Here is a 24,516-nt window from a genome sequence, read left to right on the forward strand (position 1 = left end):
ATCTATTTGCCATGAAGTGATAGGACCAGATGCCATGGTCTTAATTTTCTGATTGTTGAGCTTTAAGCCAACTTTTTCACTCTCCTCTTCCACTTTCATCAAGAGGCTCTTTAGTTCCTCTTCACTTTCTGCCATAAGTGTGGTGTCATCTGCATATCTGAGGTTATTGATATTTCTCCCAATAATCTGGATTCCAGCTTATACTTCATATGGAATTTCACATTATGTACTCTGCATATAAATTAAATAAGCAGGGTGACAACATACTGCCTTGATATACTCTTTTCCCAACTTGGAACCAGTCCATTGTTCCATCTCCAATTCTAACTGTTGCTTCTTGACCTGAATACAGGTTTCTCAGAAGGCATGTAAGGTGTTCTGGTATTCCCATCTCTTGAAGAATTTTTCCACAGTTTGTTGTGATCCAGCCAGTCAAAGGCTTTAGTATAGTCAATAAAGCAGAAGTAGATGTTTTTCTGGAACTCTCTTGCTTTTTCTATAATCCAACAGATGTCAGCAATTTGATCTCTGGTTCCTCTGCCTTTTCTAAAACTAGCTTGAACATCTGGAGGGTCTCCATTTATGTATTATCAAAGCCTCACTTGGAGAATTTTGAGCATTACTTTGCTAGCATGTGAGATGAGTGAAATTGTGTGGTAGTTTGAACATTGCCTTTCTTTGGAATTGGAATGAAAACTGGCCTTATTCCAGTCCTGTGGCCACTGCTGAGTTTTCCAAATTTGCTGGCATATTGAGTGCAGCACTTCCACAGCATCATCTTTTAGGATTTGAAATAGCTCAACTGGAATTCCATCACCTCCACTAGCTTTGTTCCTAGTGATGCTTCCTAAGGCCCACTTGACTTTGTATTCCAGGATGTCTGGTTCTAGGTAAGTGACCACACCATCGTAGTTATCTGGGTCATTCAGTTCAGTTCAGTCACTCAGTTGTGTCTGACTCTTTGTGACCGCATGGCCTGTAGCACACCAGGCTTCCCTGTCCATCACCAACTCCCGGAGCTTACTCAAACTATGTCCATCGAGTTGGACATAAGTTGTGATGCCATCCAACCATCACATCCTCTGGGTCATTAAGATCTTTTTAAAATCTCTTTTTGTATAGTTCTTCTGTTTATTCTTGCTACCTCTTCTTAATATCTTCTGCTTCTGTTAGATCCATACCATTTCTGTCCTTTATTGTTTCCACCTTTGCATGAAATGTTCCCTTGGTATCTAATTTTCTTGAAGAGATCTCTAGTCTTTTCCATTCTATTGTTTTCCTCTATTTCTTTGCATTGATCACCGAGGAAGACTTTCTTATCCCTCCTTGCTATTCTTTGGAACTCTGCTACTTGTAAGGCCTCCTCAGACAACCATTTTGCCTTTTTGCATTTCTTTTTCTTGAGGATGGTCTTGATCTCCACTTCCTGTACAATATCACACAGTTCCTCTGCATATTCTTGCCACCTCTTCTTAATATATTCTGCTTCTGTTAGGTTCATACTGTTTTTTGTCCATTATTGAGCCCATCTTTGCATGAAATGTTCCCTTGGTATCTAAAATTCTCTTATAAAGGATTAAGAATTAACATTAAGAGGACAGGTTTTAGAATCAATGGACTTTCTAGAGAAAGGTAAATAAGGTGTTTACAGTGAAGTATCTCCATTGGAGTTGGAAGCTTTACACATGAAAAACAAAGTGTTTAGAGTTTCAGATGTAAGTGAAAAGTAAGAGATCCAAATGACATTTACTTCAAAAATTTGATTCGTTTCATAAAATATACTTTCATTAAACTTGCCAGATCAATTATTAATATCCTTAATATAGAGCAATAAATCCTACTTAATTATAGGATTTTAGGATAGGATCACTATGGATATGTATAGTTCCTATAGGAAAGATACATGGTGTCTTCCATTATACATAAAGTAATGCATTCCTTGGGCTGTAAACTGCTCTCAGAATATTTTCCAACTATCTAACACTGTTTGCACACTGATCTTAGATTCAGGTTGACTGGTATATGCTATTGTTCTTTCTTAGGAATTCAACCCCCCCCCCATTCAGTATTGTTGAGGTTGTATTTTAGAGAAACTTGAAGGCATTTCTCCTCCATACCCTCCTTGCAACCATCCCATTTCTTAACACACAGCAGTGTTTCAGAATAGCCTACTGGTCATCATCTTCTGCAGGTGTCCTGCCAAACCAGGAAACACATTTCAAAGATGGCTTCAATGATGTTCACATGATTCTTTCTTGCAATGCAATACTAGTTGACAATCATTTCCTGTCAAAACAAATAAAACCACTCCCAGAAATGTTTAATTAGGATTTCTGTCAATCAAAGCTATGCTGTCATTTAATGACTTAAATATGTTCACTATTAGTAGACCTCCAGTTGTTTGGAAAATCACTGCCAATGACTCAAGCACTCAACAAGGCATTTGAAATCCATGATATATCTTTATACTTCCTAATTTGTTACAAAAAAGATTTTAACAGACTTTGATGATGAATTTGGATCCGGTTTCTCTTGTGACAAACCAGTCTTGTGACTGCTTTCGCTAACTAATAAGTTAGTTTTTAAATTTTTGTTATCTTCTTGGACACAGACTACATAACAGATGATAAAAATTTCTCAAGGAATTTTTATGAGAGTCACAGTGTATAAAATCTTAAGCTTTTTTTTCCCAGAAGAATGTAAACATGCTATAGAGTGAATTACATAGAGACTGAAGAACAGACAGTGCTGTTGCTTCTAGATGTCTTCCTGTGAATGGGAGGTTGGAAGCTGCTTGTGAATATACAGAAGAAAACAACCTAAAATAACAACAAAAAAACCCCTGTACATTTCAGACTTGAAAGCATCAACAGAGTGTGCTGAATTAATCAGGTCCCAAAGCCAAACATTGTTCTTGTAATTCATATGATAACAAAGTTTAGCTTAAGGTATAATGCTAACCCTCACCATAATGAGGAAGAATTTCAGAAAAAAACTGTAAAAATACAAACTAGTATTTCCCTGAACCATTGCTACCAGGAGGGATGTTAAATTGTATAAAATGAAAAGAATCTTAATATGGTTGCATTTATTATTTACAAATTGTACTTCAAGCCAAGAGGGAATTCTTCTCATGAGAAAATGTGGACAATAACCTTCCTCTTTGCTGCAGGGAAGCAGGCAGTTCAGAGAGAACTGAAAACAGAGCTCATGGAGACAGAGACCTTGGAAACCAGCCATTCCCATGCTAACATCCCAACTTGGCAACCATCATTCTCCAGGGCACTTTAAACATTGATAAAAAGTGAGTAATAAACATTTAATATTTAAGGCAAACTAAGCAATTGCATCAACAGAAATGTAGAATCTGAAAGTAGTTCTAAGAGTGCTGGATGCTAGGAGTTCGCTACATCACTTGTGGGGCACAGACCAGAATCGGAATGAAAGAGGCAGCAGGCCTGGAAAGAGTCTTTCTCTTAATCACAATGGCAAAGTGTTAGCACAATTGATGGTGAAGAGGTAAATGGAGATGGATTCTCCTATCAGAATTATTTGATGTCCATTTGGTTCTCTTTCTAGGGTGTAGAGTCATTCTCAATAAATCTCTTTAAATATTTTCCTATAGTTCTTTGGGTCAGTAACCTAGAACTACCTGCCCTGATGGATCGTAATCTCCAGAAGCTTCACACTGAAAAAACAAAAAAAGTGCTAATATAAAAAATCATCATCAGATTAGGAGCTCTCACAGAGAAGAAATTATGAGCTGGTTATAGAAAACAGCCAGAAAAAAACAGACTTTAGACTTCTCATGGGGAGAACACAAGATTGCTGCTACTAAAATGTAGACACAAGGTCTTAGGTAGATGCAGTGCTGACTCAGAAGTCTAGATCTTTGTTAATCTATGAAGCCCTTGAAGACAGTGGGTTGAAAGGGTGGGGAGAGAGGTCCTGCAGTTCTGGCTCTGATAATTGGAAGACACATCAGGGAGGTCAGGGGGCAGCTTATTAACAACTAAGAATCTGATGCCCTTACTGATTAAGCCAGAAACACACATACAGCCAACGTATTTTCACTCAGTCGTGTCCTTGACTCTTTGCGACCCTGTGTACTATAGCCTGTCAGGCTCCCCTGCCCATGGGGATTGTCCAGGGAAGAAGACGGGAGTGGGTTGCCATGTCCTCCTCCAGGGGATCTTCCCAACCCAGGGATCAAACCCAGGTCTCCTACATTGCAGGTAGATTTTTTTTTTACCATCTGAGCCACCAGGGAAGAAAAATATAGCCAAAGGGATCATTTAATTCACAATCTCAAAAAAGACAGCAAATTATGAGTGAAAGTTCAAGTGCTCTAATCACCCAGGCTTTGACTTTATTTCAAAGTTTAGAAATATTGGAAAGGGAATGAACTAATGTCTAAAATATTGACTGTTTATAATTGTGGAAATTCTAATATTGAGCAGAATCTACAGCTTGGCCTATATTTCCCTGACATGCTATACTCTTTACAGATGCAAAAGGAAAGCTATTATAACTGAAAAGAAATTAAAGTATATATCAACTGCAAATTGGCACTTACCAAGGGCATTGCCAATGAATGAACAACAAAGACATTTGCCATCTGCCTCTACTGCGATTGAACTCCATGCTGCTATAGCTGTCGGCCTTCAATACCCGCTGAGGGAATTCAGAGTGCAGTAAGGCCCTCTGTGCTCCAGGGAATCTGGTGGGATAGGTCTTTAGATAGTTGGATGCTTTTAGGAACAGATTTTATGATCTCAATCCTTGCATCTCCTTATACCTAGAGAAGCACTGAATCCCTTCATGGTGACATCAGATCCTCATGACTAACAAAAAGCTTTTTGTAAAATGAGTGCTTCATGATACTGAACTCCCCCTTCACCAAAACCTTATATATTGACCTTCTCCCACTGCCACTTGGGAGCAGTCTTTCAGAGCTCTCTGAGATGCTGACTCCTGGGCTGCAGTCCTCATTTTGCCCCCAAATAAAACTTAACTCACAACTCTCAAGTTGTACATTTTTTTTCAGTTGACATATGTAAAGGCAAACCAAACAGCATCCATAAGGTAGAAGCGGCCCTGAACTTGAAGTCAGGAGGCCTGGGCTTTGGTGTAATTATCTAAAAAGAGACTGTCTGACTCTGATGAAAATAAGAAAATGAATATAAACCAGCTCTAAGCAGGCTGCTGTGTATATGCCATGCCATTTAATCACCTTAAAACCTCTGTGAGGTACATAAATTACTGCCATTTTATAGCTGAGAAAAGTTCACACCCTATTGTCTATGTCAAAAGAGAATCAATGAAGGGATTGCCCAACGTGTGTAATAAGTCATTTTCGGTGAGCAGCAAAGATTTTCATCTGAATCCTACTGTATGACAGGCTCAATATTGTCATTTTCAGATAATTTCTGATACCTTAATTACCATCTTGATCAGATATTCACTAAAAGATCCAAAGTCAAATGCATTTTGCTTTTTAGGTTGAAGCAAAAAATCTAAACTGGGAATCCTAGATCCCTCAGAGAGTGACTTCAAACCCACTGTTTTAGTTGTTTGAGTCAGTGATTCTGTGTGTCAGCCAAAAAAAAAAAAAAAAAAACCAATAGAATGTTTTAAACTGAGAAAATATGTAAATATCACTTAGGCTATACACAAAGAAAGCTGTTATTAATATTGTGGATCACTTCTTTCCAGGCAATTAATCATTGTTCTCAAATGTTAAAAAAAAAAAAAAGAAATCCATTTCATAATTCTTTTAATCCTTCCTTGCATGTACATTTGTGAGGACCAGTTACTCACAAGATGTAGTACCTTATGGAAAAGTTGATAAAGGAACAGGAAGGAGACAAAATTGCATTAAAATTGTCCATGTTCTCCAGGAGTTTACAGGATAGTAAGTATACAAGTTGGAAAACGCAATGGCACCCCACTCCAGTCCTCTTGCCTGGAGAATCCCATGGACGGAGGAGCCTGGTGGGCTGCAGTCCATGGAGTCGCTAAGAGTCGGACACGACTGAGCAACTTCCCTTTCCCTTTTCACTTTCATGCATTGGAGAAGGAAATGGCAACCCACTCCAGTGTTCTTGCCTGGTGGAGGAGCCCGGTGGGCTGCCGTCTATGGGGTCGCCCAGAGTCGGACACTACTGAAGTGACTTAGCAGCAGCAGCAAGTATACAAAAAACACAAGGCAAGTATGATATGCATAAGAAAAGTACAAGGACTTACAGAACTTCAAAGCAGAGAAAGAATAAAAAGCAGTCCAGAACAGCTTCCTGGAAGGCTTACCATTTGAATCTGGTCTTGTAGAATAAGCAAGACATTGTTAGAAACAGGTGATGGAGTCACCCCATAGGAGGGAAAAAAACATGAGGGACAAGCAGCTGGAAGGATGTAAGCCAGGTCCAGGGAAGTCTGATGGGAACCTTATGTGCCTTTAAGAAAGACCCAGGAGGTGCTCACTTTGGCAGCACATATTCTAAAATTGGAACAATACAGAGATTAGCACGGCCCCTGTACAAATGAAACGTAAATTCATCAAGCATTCCATATTTTTAGAACTAGGAATAAAACCACCATATGACCCGGCAATCCCACCCCTAGGCATGAACCCTGAGGAAACCAAAATTGAAAAAGACACATGTATCCCATTGTTCACTGCAGCACTATTTACAATAGCTAGAACACGGAAGCAACCTAGATGTCCATCCACAGATGAATGGATAAAGAAGTTGTGGTACATATACACAATGGAATATTACTCAGCCATAAAAAGGAACACATTTGAGTCAGTTCTGATGAGGGGGATGAACCTAGAGCCTATTATACAGAGTGAAGTAAGCCAGAAAGAGGAAGATAAATATCATATTCTAATGCATATATGTGGAATCTAGAAGAATGGTACTGAAGAACTTATTTACAGGGCAGCAGTGGAGAAACAGACATAGAGAACAGACTTATGGACATGGCGAGAGGGGAGGAGAGGGTGAGATGTATGGAAAGAGTAACGTGGACACTTACATTACCGTGTGTAAAATAGATAGCCAACAGGAATTTTCTGTATGGCTCAGGGAACTCAAATCTAGAGGGGTGGGATGGGGAGGGAGATGAGAGGGAGGTTCAAAAGGGAAGGGATGTATGTATACCTGTGGCTGATTCATGCTGAGGTTTGACAGAAAACAACAGAATTCTATAAAGCAATTATCCTGCAATGAAAAAATAAATCAAAAAAAGAAAGAAAGACCCAGGAGATAGAATTAGGTAAAACCAGAACAGTTGCCCCATCTTGAACACAGATGTATGTTCACATACACGCACATGCACCTGTTTATTAAAGCAAGGCTGTGCTAAGGCAAAACTTCAGCAAGTCATTTCTAAGTAAAATACAAATGCTGTGAAAGTGAATTATGTGATCTTGTATTAGTGTATCCTGGTGGAAGACAAAACCCAATATGCAGCCTGCACATTATTTCTTTTATCCCAGCTTTCTTCTAACCAGCTCTGCGTCCTGCGCGTCCCTGCCGTCAGGATAACAGCACCATCTAGTGTGTTCTCATCTTAAGTCCAGGACTTCTTATCTGCTTCTAATGTTACTTGCATAATCACAAAGATACCAAAACAAACAAATAAACAAAACCTGCCATCCATTTTCTTACTTTAAAACTTGCAATTTAATAGATGAGAATTTGTTAGGATTTAAAGCATTCTAAAGAATGCACACATACACACTGCACTTTCTGTTTTAACATGGGAAATTTAAATCAGCAGAATAGAAAAGTATAACTGTTTGCACATTACATTTTGTCAAGGATAAAACTATTACCATTTCTTAGTTTCAGAACTGGACTTACTATAGCAGGGACAATGTGGATCCCATCATTTCTTTATCTCTGATGCCCTATAACTGCAAATAAAAACATACATCTGAAATGAAGATGTTTCCTATATAAACACACATATTAGTGGAACAGGAAACTATGCTATAAACAGCAATGGAATTCACAGGAATCTATGCTGAACAATCATGGTAGAGCATAAATTTATCAATGCCAATCAAATAGAAGCATAAAAAAATAAAGTTAGTAATTTCATGATGAATATGTTTATCATATTTTCATTATTACCATTTTGATGTCATTAAAGGGAACTCATGGTAATGTTAACATTTAGGATGTGTATCCTATAAAAGTAATTGGCATAAAAGACTTTTCATCTATTTTTAATTCCTCTTGACTGTGAACTCATTGGAAAAATGTTCTACTTATGAAAGAAGGAGAAAGATTTGAAAATATTTCCTTGAACACAAAGTGTATAAATGATACATATTTCAGAAATTGAGAATCACAGCTGAATAGTTGAAAAGCACTATAGAGCAGTAGGACCAATGATTAAAAGTTTTATAAATATCTGTATTTTATAATTTATATATATCTTATATAGTTATCTATGTATATATTTATAGATATATCTAAATCTTATATATCTATATACTATAGGGACACATATTTTATAGATATAGATATATCTATAATGTTTTTAATCATTGGTCTAATTACTTTATAATTTTCAGCTGTTGAATTGAGACTTTCATTTTATTTACATACAATTTTATATTTTATACCTAATTTTATATACAAGTTTATATTTATACAAGTCTTTCACTTGCCTTTTTATGAAACACACTTAAGTTCCTACTTGTATGCATGGTTATACAATATTTATTTATTTATGCAATCCCAGTGGCCTTTAATTTTCTGTCTAGGGTGTCAATGTTATCTGCAGTCAAGCAAAGGTGTCTAGGTTAGGATTGGATGAAAATACACAGCACATTGGTCCACAGGGACCTGGGACTCCACAAATGCCCCATTCCCAGTCCACGTGATCTCTCTTGAAAATCAATTGGAAAAAAAGAAAGAAAATCAATTGGATTTTAGTGGGTACACCATAGTTTCTCCAAAAGACCTTAAAAGTATAGTCCTTGTTTATAAGATTTCACAAGGTTTAATGTGGAGTTCATTCATAAGAGCACTGGCTTCAGACTGATCTTCAGAAAAGAGTTGCTTGTTGTAGACAATTATTTTTATTTTTAAAATGAAGGAGGAGGGAAAGTGGGAGGAGAGTGAGAGACAGTAAGTCAGAATGGGAAAATCAGTGATTTATCTTACTGAGCTCTGAGTTCTCATTTGATGAGTGAAGGACCTTAATCAGGTCATGATTTATTGCTTCACTTCTGTTATTTTATTAATATGTCCAGAGCTATATATCAATTCCTAATCTGTTAGTAATATAGCATGGATTTCACTACCTGGTAAGTAATTTGACCTATATGGAGAATTATTTACATAGGATACAGTTACAATAATTAATAAAATATTTAGAAGTATTTTTTCCAAATGTGTTAAATAAATTTTATTATAAAAAATACCCCATCATTAAGTATCTTCCACAAGTTAGTTACCTTATCCTTTATTTTTAAAGTAAAAATATTATATTAATATCTGTCAGCAAGTATGAAAAGCAGCAAATCAATCAAATTAGACTGAAGGAAAATAGCCCCAAAGAGCTTTATAATCAAAACTGAAAGGGATCCCATTTTTCATCCCAGATAAATTATATGCAGGGACTTGAGCTCCAAGGATGCATTCCTAAGAAAAGACAAAAGAGTTTTGATACAGACATTTAGGACAAAATCACACTTAAAATTATCAGTGATCTTCTGATATCCAGAGTTGAAGAGAATGTATATCTTTTAAGGAAGTTGGCCTTCCTATTTATGTGACAGCAAATGGCTCAGATTCAAAATCGCCTGCAGCTCCTCATTCCAAGGAGCATTTGGCAACTCACAAGCCTGACAGTTTCCAAGTGCATTGTATTATAATGAATCTTTTCAGCCCAATTTGAAGCAAATTTTCCCACGTAAACTTAAATTTCTGCTCTTTACCCTGATCTCATTTTCAGAGAGCAACTGTCTGAGCTGAAATTAATATATCCACTTTCTAAAAGACATTCACTGTATTATATACATGAAAGTTCCTGAGACTAGATTGTAAACATTCTTACTATCAAAAAAAAATGTAATTATATGAGGGGATTAATGTTTTAACTAATGTTGTGGTAACAATGCAGCAACAGATATGTGCATCTTATCATCACATTATATATCTGAAATTTACACAATTTTGTATGTCAATAATATTTCACTAAAGCTGTGGGGGGGGAACATTCATACATGATAAAACGTTATCTTCCACAGAAATCAATCATGCGAGGGTGCATGCTCAGTCGCTCAGGCATGTCCAACTCTGAGTGACTATATGGACTGTAGCCCACCAGGCTCCTCTGTCCATGGGATTCTCCAGGCAAGAATACTAGAGTGGGTTGCCGTGCCCTCCTCCAGGGGATCTTCCTGACTGAGGGAGCAAACCCACAGTTTCTGTGTCTCCTGCATTGCTAATGTTTACCTCTCTGACGGAAATTTATTTTTATCCATATTTCACTTGGTACAATTTTGAACCAATTTCCTAAGAGAACTTGGAATAAAGGAGAATGTGGATCAAAGTGGTTAGGTTGAGGTGTTGGAAACACCAAATGATGTAAACAACTGCACAGCACTTGATAAGAACAAAGATTCATTACTTATTAAAATAAAGACCTCTCCTTTAGGAAACTATACCTTTAACTTCAAAGATCAGTTTTTATTCCAGTCCCAAAGAAAGGTAATGCCAAAGAATGTTCCACCTACCACACAAATTGCATACATCTCACACGCCAGCAAAGTAATGCTCAAAATTCTGCAAGCCAGACTTCAACAGTACATGAACCATGAATTTCCAGATGTTCAACCTGGATTTAGGAAAGGCAGAAGAACCAGAGATCAAATTGCCAACATCCGCTGGATCATCAAAAAAGCTAGAGAGTTCCAGAAAGAAATCTACTTCTCCTTTATTGACTACACCAAAGCCTTTGACTGTGTGGATCACAACAAACTGTGGAAAATTCTTAGATGGGAATAGCAGACCACCTTACCTGCCTCCTGAGAAACCTGTATCCAGGTCAAGAAGCAACAGTTAGAACTGGACATGGAAAAATAGACTGGTTCCAAATTGAGAAAGGAGTATGTCAAGGCTGTGTATTGTTACTCTGCTTCTTTAACTTATATGCAGAATACATCATGTGAAATGCTGGACTGGATGAAGCACAAGCTGGAATCAAGATTATCAGGAGAAATATCAATAACCTCAGATATGCAGATGACATTACCCTTATGGCAGAAAGTGAAGAAGAACTAAAGAGCCTCTTGATGAAAGTGAAAGAGGAGGGTGAAAAAGTTGGCTTAAAACTCAACATTCAGAAAACTAAGATCATGGCATCCAGTCTCATCACTTCATGGCAAGTCGATGGGTAAACAATGGAAATAGCAAGAGATTTTATTTTCTTGAGCTCCAAAATCGCTGCAGATGGTGACTGCAGTCTTGAAATTAAAAGATGCTTGCTCCTTGGAAGAAAAACTATGACCAACCTAGACAGCATACTTAAAAGCAGAGACATTACTTTGCTGACAAAGGTCCATCTAGTCAAAACTATGTTTTTTCTAGTAGTCATGTATGGATGTGAGAATTGGACTATAAAGAAAGCTGAGTGCTGAAAAATTGATGCTTTTAAACTGTGGTGTTGAAGAATACTCTTGAGAGTCCCTTGGACTGCAAGGAGATCCAACCCGTCAATCCTAAAGGAAATTGGTCCTGAATATTCATTGGAAGGATTGATGCTGAAGCTGAAACTCCAATACTTTGGACACCTAAAAGTGAAGAACTCATTGGAAAAGACCCTGATGCTGAGAAAGATTGAAAGCGGGAGGAAAAGGGGACAACAGAGGATGAGATGGTTGGATGGCATCACTGACTCAATGGACATGAGTTTGAGCAAGCTCTGAGAATTGGTGATGGACTGGGAGGCCTGGCGTGCTGCAGTTGGACGTGACTGAGCAACTGAACTGAACTGAACTGATGCCTTTAACTTAGAGATGAATAGGATATGTTCAAATATCCAGGTCATCTGACATTTCAAGGTAATTGGCTTTCTGGAAGTAAACATGAATTTTTAAAATAATGTACTGAGCAGTAACTTTCAGTGAGCAACATGTTAGGATTAGAGATATACCAAAGTGAGTAAAACAAAACTCCTCTCAAATTTTTTTTCATCTCAAACATTTCAAAATACAACACACTTTATAAATTCAACACAAATCTGTAACACATCATTTTAGTGTTTAACAATGTTTAAATATTTTTTATATTTTAAATATTTTACTGAGTTATAAATTATACACAAGAAAGTTCACACATTATACAGTATTTAGGTTGATGACTTTTAACAAGTAACCATATAATTACTACCCCATTCAAGATAGAAAACATTTTCATCAACAACAGAGTTTCCCTCATGCCCCCTTGTAGTCAATTCACTTCATTCCCTGTCCCAGGCAACCACTATTCTGATTTGCCTCTATAGTTTTGTCTATTCTAGAATATTATAGAATGGAATCATATTGTATGTACCCTTTTTTCTGCCTTTTTGTTTATAATAATATTTTGGGGAAGCAAGAATGAATATATTTCAGAAAAAATAAAAAGCATCTAGTCTCTACAATGTATTCATCAAAAAGTCCAGTATTTCATTTAAATAATCAAAAAACATTCAAAGAAACAAAAAATTTTAATCCATAGTGAAGGAAAAAGGTAATTGATAGAAACCAAATCTGAGATGGAAGAGAAAGAACTTGAAGCAGTATTATATATTTATCTTAAAAAGACAAATTTAATCTTAATGAGTGAAATAGTAGAGAATTTCAGCAGGAAAAAAAAATGGAAACTGTTAAAAAAAAGAAATGCTAGGATGGAAGAGAACAAAAGCAAAAATTTAAAAATTTACTCATAGGCTTTAAAAAGTCAGTAAATTTGATTTCAGCAACAGAAAGATAAAATGGTGAAGAAAAATAAACAAACCCTCAGGTGTGTATGGAAAAAAATCCATACTAGTCTAATTTATGTTTAACTGGAGTCCTAAAAAGAGAAGAGGTGAGACTGGGAAAGAAAATTATATTTGAAAAATAATGTACAAGAATTTTCAAATTTGAGAGAAAACTGACTTAGAAAAAGACTCAGTAAATTACAAATAGTAAGGACTGTGGCTGAACATGAAATTCCAATACTTTGGCCACCTGATGCGACTCATTGAAAAAGACCCTGATGCTGGGAAAGATTGAGGACAAAAAGAGAGAGAGGTGAGAGAGAACAAAATGGTTGGATGACATCGCCAACTCAATGGACATGAGTTTGAGCAAACTCCAGGAGACAGTGAAGGAAAGGGAAGCCTAGAATGCTGCAATCCATGGGATCACAAATAGTCGGACATGACTTAGTGCATGAACAATGAAAAAAATGTCAGAGAACTCTACCTAGGCACATCATTGTCATGTTGTTGAATGTAAGGAAAAAGAAAATCTTGAAGAAATCCACAGAAAAAGAGAAATTGTGTACAAGGGAAAAGGGATAATGAACAAATTTGGCCAGTTCAGAGCCTTTCTCAAAAATTATCTTACATTCTCCCACTCTAAAGTATTCCCTTTTCTTTCCATATATTCCCAGTGTTTTATCTGCTGTCCTGGTGTCCCTGTTGATTCCTACATTATATCATGGTACTTTAAGTAAATTTTTATCTGCCTATAAATTTCATAAAAGAACAATATTTATCTCTTCCTCTTCATAACCCTTCTAGCACTTTTTAATGTTGAGTATTCAATAATCCTTGAAGAAATTAGTATCTCTAATAAGAACACAAAGTAAGGAAAAAAGACTTTTAAAAACTGCTAAAGTATCATATTCTTATATAGGGGCTCTATAAATATTAGTGATGAAAATGTGTTATTAAGAACTCCATGGGAAACTTTTTCTATTTTTATTGTTTTACTTTTATCTCTTCTGTTTTCCCTACCTGAAAGTAGTTTCATTTCATCCTTATTTTGAAGAATGGGCTTCCCTGGTAGCTCAGTTGATAAAGAATCCACCTGCAATGCATGAGACCCCAGTTTGATTCCTGGGTCAGGAAGATCCCCTGGAGAAGGGATAGGCTCCCCACTCCAGTATTCTTGCACTTCCCTTGTGGCTCAGCTGGGAAAGAATCTGCCTGCAATGTGGGAGACCTGGGTTCAGTCCCTGGGTTGGGAAGATCCCCTGGAGAAGGGAAAGGCTACCCACTCCAGTATTCTGGCCTGGAGAATACAGTCCATGGTGTTGCAAAGAATCAGACACAACTTTCACTTTCACCCATCCATACTAAATTTTCACTGGCAATCTTATTTTGTTTTTACTACTTTAAATGTGCCATTCTATTGTCTTGTTGCTCACATTGTGTCTGATGAGCAATCATCAATCTTTGTTATGAAATTCTAGCCAAAGGAAATTTCAGCCCACTGATACCAAAATAAAATTCACATTAAAATTCAAAGGGAAAAGCTACAAACCAAATATATTTACTCATTTGCAAACTTAATCACTATCCTGACATGTGAAAAAAATTAGATGAATTATCATTTCTCTTCCAGGGATCAGACTCAAGATTTGATGACTATATGTATGCAAAATGGTTTTCCTTCAAAAGAAAGGCACAGTGATTAAAATGGGAAAGCTGGCCTCCAATTTGGTCTCTGCTTTTAAAAAGTGTATCTTAGTCTGTGTAAACAAAAGAGTTGGACTGGATATTTTCTGCGGTTCCTTGCAGCTCTAAAATTCGGAACCCTAGAAAAGGACTTGCCAATGTCTTGGTAAAAGATTCTAAGTAATTTTCCTAATTACTGAAAAGTGATATGGGTTAGGAAGAATCTCTCGCCATCCTAACACTATTGATATTATTTTTTTTAATCCATTTGTTGGTATTTAACACATTTTTTTGAGCACTGATTCTTTGTAAAGCACTACACTGGACACTCGAAATGTACTGTTGACCAAGACATGTCAAATATACATGGGAATCAATGAAGTTGCTATGGCAAACTTTATTTCATAAGCCTCTCCCTTGAAGGACAGGACAACTGGGAATATATATAACAGATTCTCAGGGCTTATGGACTTGAGTACCTTTCAGGCTTCTCAGAAAGATGCTTCTACAATGCTTCTATACAGTTTTGCTTTTCCTGAAAACTTAAGGGAATCAACCACAGACTTCAAATACACACAGTTTCCAAGAATGTTTACTTACTCTCTTAGTAGAAAAGAAGAAGAAAATAGCAAGGAAGAATTCTAATGACTGAGTTTCTGAATTTTTTAAACTTACTGACATGCAGGTTGAAAATAATAAAATTTTTCATAATTAGTTGCCTCTTTACCACCCATATTGTTCCACTTTAACGCATACCCTCCACTGACAAACAGGACAATAGTGAGCTATTTATATGCCAGAGAAGCAATGTTTAAAAATTTTAAACACAACCAATTCTATACGAAGAAAGGCAGTAAACTTACAGGCAGGAGAAGACACAGAAATAAACAGGTAAATCATTTCTTGACAATAAAGTATAACCAACACTTAAAAATGAGAATATTCAGTTTTGACAAGGATGCAGTAAAAGGGACTCCCTTAATAAATGTTATGGAAATATAACTTGATATAAGACTTTGGAAGACAATTTCTTGATCTAGCTTTGTAATATGTCCTGAAGTCAGAAGCATGAGGACTCCTGCTTTGTTCTTCCTCAAGACTGTTTTGTCTATTCAAGTTCCTTTGTGGTTCATATGAATTTTAAGATTATATTTTCTATTTATATAAAAAGCACCATTGGAATTTTGATAAGAACTTCACTGAATCTATAGATGGCTTTAGATAGTAGAGACATTTTAACAATAATAAGTCCTCCAAACCATGAACACAGAATGCCTATTTGTTTGTAGCTTCTTTAATATCTTAATATTAATTTCTTAATATCTTATAGTTTCTAGTGTATAAATTGTTTTGCCTCCTTGATTAAGTTTATTCCTGAATATTAAATATTACTCGCTCAGTCATGTCCAACTGTTTGTGACCCCATGGACTCTAGACCGCCAGATTCCTCTGTCCATGGGATTCTCCAGGCAAGAATACTGGAGTGGGTTGCCATTTCCTTCTCCATGGGATCTTTCCAACCCAGGAATCAAACCTGGCTCTCCCACATTACAGACAGACTCTTTACTGTCTGAACCATCAGGGAAGCCCTTATTCCCAAGTATTTTATTTCTTTTGATGCTACTGTAAATGGGATTACTTTATTTATTTCCTTTTCATATTGTTTACTATTAGTATATAGAAATGCAACTATTTTTTGTATGTTGATTTTATATCTTGCATCTTATGAATTCACTTATTAGTTCTAACAATTTTTTGTGGGATCTTTAGGATTTTCTATATATAAGACTATGTCATCTGCAAACTGATAATTTTACTTCTTCCTTTCCTATTTGAATGTCTTTTATTTTTTGTCTTGCTTAATGCTCTGGCTAGAATTTCCAGTATGATGAATAGAAGTTGTGAATAGGAGCATCCTAGGTTCATTTCTGACCACATAGGAAAAGTTTTCAGTTTTTCAATATTATGTATGTTAGCTGTGGGCCTTCCAAATTATGGTCTTTATTATGTCGAGGAAATTTCATTCTATTCCTAGTTTGTTGAGTGCTTTTTAATCACAAAGGGTGTTGAATTTTATAAATGCTTCTTCTGCATCTGCTGAGATGATCATGTGATTTTATCCTCTGTGGTAAAATGTCACATTGACTGATTTTTGCACATTGAACCATCTGTGCATCCCAGGGATAAATCCCACTTGGTCATGGTATCTGATCCTTTTAATGTGCTGTGAGTTTGATTTGATTCACTAGTATGTTGGTGAAGATTTTTTGTATCTATATCTATCAAGGGTACTGGCCTATAGTTTTCTTGTAATAGCTTTTTCTGTCTTTGGTATCATGGCCATTCTTGCCTCAAAATATGTTCGGAAGTGTTCCTCACTCCTCAATTTTTGGGAAGAATTTAAGAAGAATTGGCATTAATTCTTTAAATGGTGGAATTCACCAGTGATGCCACCCGGTCCTGAGCTTTACTTCTTTGGGAATTTTTTTATTACTGATTCAATCTCCTTACTAATTTTAGTTGTGTTCAAATATTCTCTTTCTTCATCATTCAATCTTGGTAACATATTTTTTCCAGGAATTTATTCATTTCCTCTAGATTATTCAATTTGTTGGCATATAGTTGTTCATAGCAGTCTCATAATCCTCTGTTTTTTTGTAAGAGTTGTTATGTCTCCTTTTCTGATTTTATTTATTTAAGTCCTTTTTTTTTATTTTCTTGGTTGGTCAATTTTATCTTTTAGAAGTTTTGACAACTTTAAAGTTTTGTCAATTTTATCTTCTTTAAAAAATCAACTTTTAGCTTCACTGATTTTTTTTTCCTTTTTTCTATCTTATATTTCATTCATTTCTTCTCTAATCTTTATTATTTTCTTCCCTCAGCTAAGTTTGGATTTAGTTTGCTCTTCATCTTTTAGTTCCTTGATGTGTATCGCCAGGTCACTTATTTGAGATAATTTTTCTTTTCATAATGTAGGTGTTTAGTGGTATAAACTTTCATTTCAGTACTGCTTCTGTTGCATCCCACTTTTGGTATGTTGTGTTTTCATTTGTCTCAAGATATATTCTAGTTTTCCTTTTCAATTCTTCTTTGAGCCATTGGTTGTTCAACAGTGTTGTATAATTTCCACATATTTGTAACTTTTCAAGTTTTCCTTTTCTGTTAACTTCTAGATTCATCCCACTGTGGTTAGAGAAGATACTTGATATGGTTGCAACTTTAAATTTGTTAAGACTTGTTTTTTGATCTAATGAGCTCCATCCTTAGGAAAGGTCTAAGTGCACTTGAGGAAAAAATATGCATTCTGCTGCTGTTGGGTTGAAATGTTCTATATATGGTTTAAATGATATATTTCAAAGTTCTTTTTCCCCCAACATCCAGGCAGATTTCCTCCTAACAACAAGCAAAACTGCCTACCAGATTAGTAGCCTGAGTAAAAGCCCACAACCCGAGAAGTCCTTCACGAATCTCTGATTATCCTGGCCTGCATTATATGCCTTTCCCTGAACCAATCACAGTTTCCAGGAAATGACGCAGTGTTCTGAAGACCACGTCCACACATCTAATTGCATGGCTGACACTGATTTCTGTAAGATAATGTATTTCCCGTAGGAACTGGGTTTCTGTTTCTATGAAATGGGAAGAACTGTAGGCTTCAAAGACAGTTGATTTTCTGCCTATCTTAACCATGAAGAAAAGTTTTATGATACAAACTGTTCAGAGCATCATTATTTATAATGACTAAAACTTTAAAACACACTGAAATACTCATTAATAAGAGAATGGTTAATAAACGATGATATATTCATATGACCATTAAATTTTATATACAAATAGTTTTATTAATGTGGGAAATGTGTTAAATGTTAAATGACAGAATAAGGATATAACTCTACAAGACTCTATCTAGCATATCACAACTATATAAAATGTAAACCATATAAGAAAATATCTAAAATGTTACAATACAAAGAGTAGCTATATTTGGATGGTAAAACAAATTTTTTCTCTTTTTTGTATTTTCTTTTTCTATAGCAAATATGGATTTTATATTTAGGAAGTAATCAATATTTTACTTAAAAGAGAGACCAAAAAATTTATATTTACTAGCATTTATGTTGGAAGGTAGGTCTTACAATTAGGACAGTAGAATCACAAGAGGAATTATGTGGGGTAATAAATGTTTAAAAGCAGAAGCTTAAATAAATTGTGTTTCAGCCAAGTGAATGGAGTTTTCATTTATTTTCAAAATAAAAAGACTGTATTAGCAGGCATTTGGGGACTTGGAATGGTTCCACTACATGACACCGAGGTAGGCGCCTTCCTTAATTTTCTCTAAAAGTAGTTCAGGGCATATTGGCACTTTGTTTAAGAAACTGAGGTGTATTCATTGTGAAACAGCCTATAGTCAAGGTTTTAATAGAGACAGAAAAGAATGCTGTTGTTCATTAACTCCACAGGGCTCATATTTGGCCTGGAACTTCAAAAAACCAAGAAATAAATGAGACTATGAAATAAAACTGCATGAACACTGGAAAGGTATCTGTCGATTATGCAGTACAAAATAAAGCCGCATTTCTTTTAACTGTACCTGTTTCTAAGTAAAGTTAGAACTGATGATTCTCAGGGTGTGAGAGACTGTAATTCCAGAAAACACCTTCCATCTGGATTCTTGTTGCTACTATTTTCGCTATTTTAATTAAAAAAATCATCTATTAATCTGTTTACTTATTATAACCAGCAATTGCATCTCAGATTTAATTTTGAACACCTTACTTATGCCACTGTGAACATGCCGCCTCCCACTCCCCCTCTGCTCTTCGCGGTCAGGCTAGCAGGGCACAGGGCCGGTAATGGGCCACGTGTGTCCTTGCTCAGGACCATCGAAAGAATGGAGACTCAAGCAGAGACCAAAACACAAACCAACCAAGCTGGAGAAGGAGCAGCATTCACGGTTATGAAATCCTAACTAAGTATGGGGAATACATGTAAATCCATGGCTAATTCATATCAATGTATAACAAAAACTACTGTAATGATGTAAAGTAATTAGCCTCCAACTAATAAAAATTAAAAAAAAAAAAAAAAATAAAATAAAAAAATAAAAAAATAAAAAAAAAAAAAAAAGAATGTTTACTAGACTTACAAATTCACGCACATTAGTGTTTTCTAATTGTCTGCCACGTTTAGCTCACTGTTGGGACTCTGTCCAAAGGACTGGATAGGGTCCCTGCTCTGGAGGAGCTTACAACACTGTTGCAGAAATGAACACACAGACCACTGTGAGGAGGTTCAAAATGGGGAGGACCATAAGAGGGAACTGCTAGCAGAGCCGAAAGGAAAGGAATATGAGGTCATATCTGAAGGGTGAACAGGACAGAGAATTTCAGGCTGGGGCTGCAGGATCTTTTTTTCTTTTTGGTAAAAAAGTCCTGGGCTTATGAAAATGCACTCAGGAACAGTGGAGTCCAGTGTGGCTGCAGCCCGAAGTGTGTGATGAGGAAAGCAAGTTGTAAGCAGATTACTGAGAGCCTGGCTGCCATACCAGGGCCTGAATGTTATCCTGCAGACCACAGGGAGCCACTGGAGCATTAAAGCGGCAGAGTGTGGCATGAATAGGTCTAGGCTTTAGTAGGAGAAAGCTTGTGACAGTATGAATGATGGATTTAAAGGGTGAGAGGCTATAAACAAGGAGGCTAGTCAGATGCAATAATCCCCATGAGAAAAGAAAAGGACGTAAACAATGGCAGTGACAGCGGAAGTATAAAAAGGGAATGCAATCAAAAGTTAGTCCAGAGTCAGAACCCACAGGTCAACAGCAGTAAAATATACACAGCCCGATTTCTCGGTGTCCATCATGGTATTAAGGGCACCACACACTTTTGTCTCTTTAAATCTTCATAACAGTCCCGTGAGGCATGTTCTGTTCCTCATATGTGCTTTACAGAGTCAGGAAATAAGGATTAGAGAAGTGAGGTAGCTTACTCAAGATCACAGAGCTGTGAAACGGGAGAGCTGGGACTGAACCCAGCATGACAAATGCCTATGATAAATACCCTCCAGCCTGCCTAGATGAGCAAGACAAACGAGGAAACTGGAAATGAAAGATGACCATCTTGTTTATGACCTGCATGACTTGAAAAATGTGAACTCCACTAACTGAAGAGGGAATGGGCTTCCCGGGTGGCACTAGTGGTAAAGAACCTGCTTGCTAATGCAGGTAGACTTAGGGGACAGTTTCGATCCCTGGGTCGGGAAGACACCCTGGAGGAGGGCATGGCAACCCACTCCAATATTTTTGCCTGGAAAACTTCATGGACAAAGGAGTCTGGCAGGCTGCAGCCCATAGGGTCACACAGAGTCAGACAGGACTGAAGTGACTTAGCATCCATGTATTAGGCAAGGAATATATGAGGGAAAGCAGGTTTCAGGGAAAACGTTGTATAAACATATACATGTACATATATATATATATGTATATATATATATAGTGTTGAACACCTTAACCTTAAACTACATGGAAGTGTTGAAACTACATGGAAGTTTGACTTAGGGTTAATGTGCTCCGAGTCATGGAGGTTATTGGAGACCCCACAACAGAGAGCGTGTTCCCTCAGCAGAGCATGTTGTTAGAAGACCCCAGAGCTGGAGGCGGATGCCTGGGGCATTCCTGCCTTAAAGGACGGCTCAGAGGACAAAGACTCTGAGAAGAAGGATGGGAAGGAAACTCCAGAGAGGTGGTCAAGGACCCTGGAGAATTCAGCGTTAAGAAAGTCAAGGCAGAAGAAAGTTTTGAACAAGAGATACTGAAAAATACAATATACCATTTCCAAAAGTATAGTCTCAAATATCAAAGAGATACATAGGAAGAGGACTGAAGGATGTTTGCTGGATTTGGCATTTGAGGGGATCACTGTTGATGTTTTAAGCAGGATGGTTCAAGGGGAAAATGCATCTAACACCAGATCACTATGATACATAGTGTGAAGGGCCCTTGAGGAAGAGGGTGGTTTCCTCTGGCACAGTTGATTCTTTCCTAGTGAATATGGTCACCACTTCCTCAAATCCCATAGTGGAGGGATGATAGTGTCAAAAAGAAACAGCTAGCTTTACAAGAAAGCTAAACATGCTCCAAGGGAAAGTTCACTTCAGTTCAGTCACTCAGTCATGCCCAACTCTTTGCCATCCCATGGACTGCAACACACCAGGCCTCCCTGTCCATCACCAGCTCCCAGAGTTTACTCAAACTCATGTGCATCGAGTCAGTGATGCCATCCAATCGTCTCATCCTCTGTCGTCCCCTTCTCCTCCCCCCTTCAATCTTCCCCAGCATCAGGGTTTTTCTAGTGAGTCAGTTCTTCATTTCTAGTGGCCAAAGTATTGGAGCTTCAGCTTCAGCATCAGTCTTTCCAATGAATATTCAGGACTTATTTCCTTGAGGATGGACTGGTTGGATCTTCTTGTAGTCCAAGGGACTTTCAAGAATCTTCTCCACCTCCAGAGTCCAAAAGCATCTCTCCTTGAGTCTGTGTTATGTCTGAGAGACGTTCAGTCGTTTTGTTAAAGCAGAGTTTCCCCTCTGTCTTGACATCCTCTTACTCTGGAGGACACTCCATCAGTATAATCTGCTCCTAGCTGGTTCTGCCCCTTTTCTGACTCAAACACAGAATAAGTGAACGATTTAGCCAGTTGGTCATTTGGAAGATAAACTAGACATGCTGAGCTCCTTTCCACAGATCTCTTTTGGGAACCAGCCTCTGGGCAGGAAGAATACAGTCACAGTTTCCAGGCAGGTCTCCTATATTTCTAGTGTGCAGGCGTGGGGGCAGTGGTGCTGTAGTTTTGAAGGGTAACCAGAAAGACACCAGCATTTGGTGTACTGGCTGAAAACACTGTGAAACAAGGTGGAAGAACAAAGCTGAGTAGAGAAAGAAAACAAATGCATGAGACTTTTAACTGGGGCTAAAACATATGGAGTCTTCACCATAATTTTACAGCAAAGACTTTGTAATGGCTTATATTAAACCAGTTTTCAGTCACTTGTGGCATGGGCCAGCACTTTTAAGACTAAAAAGCCATGGTATTTTAATCTGGATGCAGATTATGGCATATTTCTCTACAGGACAGCAACTTTTCATGGAAGCAAATCTGATGGCTCAGACGGTAAAGATTCTGCCTGCAATGCAGGAGATCCTGGGTTCCATCACTGGGTCAGGAAGATCCCCTGGAAACGGGAATGGCTACCCACTCCAGTATTCTTGCCTGGGGAACGCCATGGACAGAGGACCCTGGCAGGGTACAGTCCATGAGATCACAAAGAGTCGGACATGACTGAGCAACTAACAAGTCTAGAAGGGCCTTGACAAAGATCCTGGAGAAGGTGAAAGCCCTTGGCAGGCACAGGCAGCTCAAGGCAACAGTTGTTGCTTCTTGACTAGAAATATCCTTGCCGTGTGATACATAGAAGAACCCACAACAGCTGCCGGTGGCTGCAGCGGTCTTAGTGCTGAAGGGCAGCTGAGGCAAGAGTTAAGTTATAGACAGAACTGGAGCTTTCCTATAAATCTGTAGACCCCGATATAGTTGCTTTTAAACTACAAGGCAGCTGAATCTCCGGTGTGCTGGGGAAGTCTTTCTGAGGGTCTGTCTTTAAACTGTTGTCACTAAGCTTTGATAAGCAGCAAGGGACCAGTGATCAACTGCCTCAAATTATTTTCTCAATCCACAGTCAAGAAAAGAAGTGTGGATTTATGAGGCTTGTCCACAGGTTAAAATGGAACTACTCAAAGATATACAGGATAGCTTTCGAAGTGATATACAGGTTATTGTAGGGGAGCTTTCACTGGCTTCCTAATATTATGAGGGAATCTGCCTGAGAAGCTTAAGGAATTCCCAAGCAGAGGAAGGATAGTGTCTTCAGAAGCACATGCCAGAGACCTCGGTTTGCATCAGAGCCCAAGGGGCACAAGTGTCAGAAACATCCACGGTAGTTTCATTTTAGAAAAACGTTGAAATAAATACAGGCATAAGATGAAAAACATCACTAAAAGGCAAACTTCTTGGGCTTAGGCAATTCCAGAACAAGAGACAGAGGCTAAGCCACTATGGCACAGGATTAAACATGTTTTTCTGCCAGATACGTGGTAGCCATATGTCCAGACAGAGCTAACTGTGTACATAGACCAAAGTGCTGAGAACACAGAACTCAAAGACGAAATGGAAATTAAGAAACTGTGCATGGGCAGAGTTCTCTTCCAGAAATGGTAGGTTCATTGTACTAAACCCTTTTACTGGAGAAAAAGTGAAAGTGAAGTCATGTCCAACTCTCTGCAACCCCATGGACTGTAGCCCACCAGGCTCCTCCGTCCATGGGATCTTCCAGGCAAGAGTACTGGAGTGGGTAGCCATTCCCTTCTCCAGGGGATCTTTCTGATCCAGGGATTGAACCTGGGTCTCCTGCATTGTAGGCAGACACTTGACCATCTGAGCCACCAGGGAAGTCCTTTTTACTGGAGACGGACCCCTATTAAATATAAACTGACAAGTCAGATATCAACTGACCAGTGGTACCTTGGAAAAGATAAAAATTAAGATTTTTCCCATCATCTTTTTTGGGAAGAACCAGTCCCCAACGTTCCCTGCATTCTAGTATTTAAACCTTAGTGTGATACCCTCTGCTGAGGGTATTACTGGACATAGTGACTCATTTTTAGGAAACAGAATAAGAAAGAAGACACTGTGCTTGACTCAGAAGTTAGGACAGAGATGAAAGTGCTGTGTCACTGTCTCGCTTTCCCTTTCTCAATCACGGGCTCCAAGGGAAGTCAACCGCATGTGCTGAGG

General features: G+C 37.7%; 1 long non-coding RNA gene and 1 other non-coding gene across 2 annotated transcripts in view; one reads left to right on the forward strand and one right to left on the reverse strand.

Moving 5' to 3' along the window:
- LOC139032617 (uncharacterized) overlaps positions 1 to 24,516 on the reverse strand; it is a 69,560-nt gene that overhangs the window by 28,564 nt on the left and 16,480 nt on the right. The window lies entirely within an intron of this gene.
- Positions 6,473 to 6,574, forward strand: LOC139032674 (U6 spliceosomal RNA). Its single transcript, XR_011485253.1, has one exon. It is a non-coding gene; the product is annotated as a U6 spliceosomal RNA (small nuclear RNA).

Source organism: Odocoileus virginianus, chromosome 32 (assembly GCF_023699985.2).
Source record: "Odocoileus virginianus isolate 20LAN1187 ecotype Illinois chromosome 32, Ovbor_1.2, whole genome shotgun sequence".
In the NCBI taxonomy this organism is placed as follows: Eukaryota; Metazoa; Chordata; class Mammalia; order Artiodactyla; family Cervidae; genus Odocoileus; species Odocoileus virginianus.